The sequence below is a fragment of the Miscanthus floridulus genome, unplaced genomic scaffold (genome assembly GCF_019320115.1).
Source record: "Miscanthus floridulus cultivar M001 unplaced genomic scaffold, ASM1932011v1 os_997, whole genome shotgun sequence".
Classification (NCBI taxonomy): Eukaryota; Viridiplantae; Streptophyta; class Magnoliopsida; order Poales; family Poaceae; genus Miscanthus; species Miscanthus floridulus.
The window spans coordinates 16,054-21,659 of record NW_027098569.1 but is presented as its reverse complement, the minus strand read 5'-3'; the positions used below and the strand labels follow the sequence as shown (position 1 = coordinate 21,659).

The window sequence follows — 5,606 nt, the reverse complement described above, 5'->3', positions numbered from 1 at the left end:
CAGAGTTTTACACAACCATTATTTTTTCCAGCCATTACATGTGAGGGGAGTACTTCAGATGTGTTTGCGGTGTGTGTGTGTGTGTGTGGGGGTGCTGCATGATTGATGATGAAACAAACTTGACGATCGAATTCGGCCAGACGTGCGTACTCGTGGTAATGGACCCCTTCTGGGCCGTGTACATACGGGCTTATAACCCCATACCGTCCGGCCAGCATGTGACCATATACATTGAAACCATCCCATCGCAGTTTGTATATTTTCCCCAAACTATACTAATATTTCACTACACATTAGTCTCCCGCTAGCACAGGTCGGCCACCTGCTGATAGATTACTGGAGACCGGCGGGCCACCCAAAAAACTAGGCGTCGACGTTGATGACGGGGCCTTCAAACCAGAACCGGGCGTGGAGTAGCCACGTGCCGACGCTGAGGACCAGCACGCCGCCGACGGCGACCGGCGTGTAGTTGAGGTTGTCCTCCGCGACGGGGTACGCCACCGGCAGGCAGAAGAGCACGGTGACGAGGGCCACCCAAGCGACGGCGACCCAGCCGACGAGGAGGCCGTACCTCCCGAGGTGGAACGGCCCCGGGACAAAGGATTTCCGGGCCGTCGTGACGCGGAAGAAGATGGGCAGCGCGTACGCGATGTATAGCCCGGTGGTCGCCACGGACACCATCGCCTGGAACGCCACCTGGCTCCCAAGCGACTGTCCAAATTACATTGAAAATAAGACATGAATTAAGAATTTCAATTTGTTTCGACCGAAATTTGATCGAAATTGATTGAAAACTGCTTGACCCACCGTGAGGGACATGATGAATGCAACCGTGACAGAAAGCCAGACGACGTTAATGGGCACCCTCCTGGCTGTTGAGCCGGTACCACACACGGGAGAAACGGCATGGGCTCCGTCCCTGGAGAAGGCGTAGCCCATCCTTGAGTTGGTGGTGACACATGCGATGCCGCAGAGGGAAGACGGCGACGGCGATGACCGCCAGGCACGCGACCGCCCCGGCGCCGCTGCCGTACCTCCCGTGGAAAGCGGTGTAGAGAGCCTGGGCGACGGCGTAGCCGCCGGCGTCGTTGCTGGGGCTCAGAGGGTAGGGGATGTCCGTCATCAGCGACGTCAATGCCACCAGGTAGATCACCCAAACATGGACGCCAGGGCAACCGAGGTCACGATCCCGATCGACCCGCTCCGGTCCGCGCCCTTCGTTTTCCTCTGACTGAATGCGTGCGTGGTTGCATGTTATCAGAATTCCATTCAGAATGAATAATGCTCAGAATCCAGTTTAATTTGTTTGGATTGAGGATATGTATATATTTATATTACCATGTAGCAGATGTGTCGTAGCCGAGGAGGGAGTACTGGCTCATGAGCAACCCGACGGCGAGGATGTATGCCTTGTCGTGGATTCCCATGCCGTTGTCTGTGTTGAAGTGGGTGAAGATGAACTCCACGCTCGCTCTCTCCTTGGCGACCACTGGAAGCAAGATCACAAGGACGAAGACACCTACATATATATAGCACACGTACAGTAATCCTTGAAAGCAAACAATGGAGTGATCAGACTCTTGAATTCATCCCTGCAGATACCTGCTGTATTCCAGAAGACCCCTAGGTGACCAACCATGAGAGCCAGTGGATGGGGAGGCAGTTGATGAGGCCGTGCAGGATGAGGATGACGCCGTAGATTGGCGAGCAGGACGTACTTGGAGGCCATGTAGCCACCGCCGTTGGCTCACCGGTGCCCAGCAGGATGATCACCTGGACAAGCTGCGCCAACGAGAAGTCGATGCTCGTCGTACCTGCCCACTGTTAATTGACCAAGTTGTTTATATACTTGACTGATGACTGAGGAGAGATCGAGCCACTACTAGCCCATACTCAGGCCACATGATGCAAGCTGCAATTCCGTGATGTCCATGCATGCATGCACGGCGATACTGATGATTAATTCATGGATCTAGAATATTTTGATGAGGTGCAAGTGCAAACGAGTAACACTAAACTTCATGGATCAAACGAGCCACACATGCATGCATATACCATACCTGTCCCACGATGTTGAACCTGCAAAACAGAACAAAAGACTAAGCTCATCAATTTCATTCACGTGTTTCGCCTGTTAGCTTGCTTTCTCTTCATACACAGTTTGTACCAGATCAAGCGTAGAGTAAGTGTTATATGTAGTGCTCGTTCGGTCAACATCTTACTTCTTACACTTGGGTTTCTTTTATGTATATATAAAAAAGAAGATTCTTATGCTATGCTTGGTTGTTAATTGTCACAAGAACATCTGTCCGAGAATTGAAGAAAATTAGCTATATATGTGTGTGGTACGGCTGGAAAAAACTGAACGAGTTCGTCGTGCACGTACTGACGCACGCACTCGGAAAATTCTAAACGGCCAGTAGTCGTAGAGATTTTTTTCCCCTTCTTTTTGGCATGAAATGAAAGCAAGGACGACATTTATTTCAAGACGCCACACGGAACGTCAACAAGAAAGATACGCAAGAGAGAAGAGAAAGCGGCAAAGATACGATAATACTACACGACGACGGCGTACGTACCATCCGGTGACCCAGGAAGCCAGCGAGGCCCAGTTCTTGCCGGCGAGCTTGGCGCTCCAGTAGTAGAGGCCGCCGGAGGTCGGGTAGGCGGAGCATATCTCCGCCATGGACAGCGCCACGCACCCGTTGAAGGTCGCCACCACGAGCCAGCCCAGCGTCATGGACGCCGGCCCGCCGTAGCGCAGCCCGGTGTTGTAGGTCGTCGTCACGCCCGTCAGCACGGAGATGATGGCGAAGGAGAAGGCGAAGTTGGAGACCACACTACACATGTATATGCATGTACGGAGTATATAAAGAAACTCAAAAGAAATAGCATGAATGCATGGGGATTTGAATTGAATTGATCTGAAGACGGAGTGAGCGATATGATTACGAGAGGCCGCGCCTGAGCTCCTGCTTGTATCCAAGCTGATGCAACCGGGCCCTGTCCGGGTCGGCGACGGGCAGCTCGACGGAGCGGCGCGGCCCCAGCGCCATGGCTGCCGTTCTCCGCTCTGTTCTTGCTGCTCTGTCGTCAGCCGCCCGGGGCCGGCCGGCTATAGCTGCAGCCTGCAGGTCGCTGCTACCACCTCGCTTACGCTACTCTAAGTCTCTAGTTGACAGGTTCAGTGCCGCTTGGTAGTGAGCTTGTTACAGTTTAATCGTAGAATGCACCAGGGGTCAACACATGCCGTGGAAATCGCCCAAGGTTGCGCCGCTCCGGCGTACGTGTCGTGGTGTTCTGGGATTCCATCGCTTGTGTCTGAACCATAATTTTTTTTGACTCAAAGGGTACAGGCTACTGGTAGCTGACTCTTCGCCTCGATATACATATACATATACATGCATGCTGTCCTTTTACTATACCAGTTCAACAAGACAACAACCCACGATTATACGAGTAATAGAAGTGTTAATTAGCTGAAGCCTAAAGGTAGTGGGGATAGGAACAGAGAATAGAATTTGGGATCGGCAGCACAGGATTAGACAAGGAGCATAGACATGAACAATAACACTGTTCAGGATTTATGAGTTTACAACCATTATATTGACATTTTCTGATACCCTTACTCTCCTCACAGTCGCAGATACGTATATACTCCCTCCGTATTAGAAAGAATGACACCATGAGATACGTGTTGGTCAAACTTTCTTAAATTTGACTAACTTAGTTTAAACGAAGATCGAGCATTGGAACGGTCCGCCGCGCCGCGATTCGTAGGAGAGCCTTTGTCGGGTTCATAAACCCGGGGTCCCCAATGCACCCGCTTCCCTGCAAAACCCGGCCCAGCAGGCGGCGCAGCGACAACACGCGCCTGGATCGGTCCAGATACATAATGACAGGCCGAGAAAACGATCCGGTCCCTGACCGGAAGGCCTGGCCAAGGTGGGACCGCAATCCGACTCCGACTGAGGATACGCCAGACCTCTGCTCGCTGCTCTTTCCCGACCGACTGGGAACGACTGACCGGGGACGCCCGCTCGGTGAGGGCTCGGGGATTAGGCGGAGCAGATAAGGTAAGGCGCTCAAGTCAACCGCAATACTGAGGACCATACCCTACCATGCCCTGCGCACCTGCAGGATGGTGCCACCAGGTCATGCCAGACGGACACTATACAACCTTCCGGACGTGCCAGAGCACAAATAGTATTGTAGGCGCCGACATTTGTCGTACCAGATGAACATGGTAGAGCCTAGCAAATGTGTCTGAACATAAACAATATTGTGGGCGACGACGACCGTCTCATACCTGACAGCGTGGGCAACAAGACTAGGTAGCACACATACACACTCTCTCTCTCTTTCTCTCTGACTTGTAAGGCCATCCCTTTCAACTATAAAAGGGGATGCACTCTCTCCCAACAGGGGCTAGACGACTCGAGGACTCGATGACCTGAGGACTCAAATAGCTCAATAGCTCTAGAACTCGACAGCTATACAGAACATATGCTCCAATACTTAGCGCATGTTAGAGCACCCGTCACTCTCTTTCATTCGGTTCAGAGTCCAACCGGGCCTTTAACACCCCCTTCTCATTCCTACTCGTTTGTAACCCCACAACAAACTTTGAGCACCTGAGCTCAGGAATAAAGTCACCGAATGACCGAAACTGGACATAGGGCACGTTGCCTAAACCAGTATAAATCTTGTGTCATTGAGTGCTAGGCCACATCCGATCACAACACACGGCAAAACTACAAATATTTACTTGTTGGTCACTTTTCGCACCGACAGTTGGCGCCGTACATGGGGGAGACGCCGTGCGTTCATGCTTTTGGTCATCGGATGGTCCACCTTTCCACCATTTTTGGCATGGCGGACTCGAGCGATATGATTCGCTTCGGCTCGCTGGAGTTTCCCACGCTCCCACCTGTTGGGATGTGGGTTCCTCCCGTCTTCGTGCCACTCCAGACCTTCCTCTTCGGGAGCCTAGACTTCATCGCCGACCAGCTCGGCGTACTCCGCCTCCGCGAGAAGGCGCTTCATCCCGGCGTCCACTGGAGGAGGAGTGCTCTCCACCAGCTCTGGGCCACTCGACGGACCCCAACATCGAGACACTCGCGCTTCGCCTCGAGCCCATACTGGGCTCAAATCCCACGATGAGTGATGTCCACATTATTCTTTACTCATTATTAACACCTTTCGCCGACTCTCCGGAGGGACCCCGTTGTCCCCACCGCGACCGCCATGCGACTGGTTCCCCTACGGCTTTGCGTCCCCCATGGACGCGTGTGCGCGGGGGCTCCGAAGGATGCTGACGCCACCCCCTCTCATGTCCGAGTTCATGGGGATGGCGGGCTACGCTCCCGCCTCCTTCCATGACCTCGTCGACGATGAGGTCGAAAGCAATGGCTCCAGCATCGGCGTTGTCGTGGCACCTGGCCACCCTCTATCCTAGGAGTGCGTTATGGCGGACGCCCCAGGACAACCACCGATGGTAGTGGAGTCTCTGCAGACTCACACCCCTCTGGACCCCTGTGCGAAGGCCCTGGCACGTGCGCAGGAGCACAATGAGGAGTTATGATAAAGGCAGCAGAGCCAACCGC

The 5,606-nt window shown here is 53.3% G+C and overlaps 1 pseudogene; it reads right to left on the bottom strand.

Moving 5' to 3' along the window:
• LOC136535500 (amino-acid permease BAT1 homolog) lies at positions 1-3,174 on the bottom strand (annotated as a pseudogene).
• Positions 3,175-5,606: the final 2,432 nt, after the last annotated feature.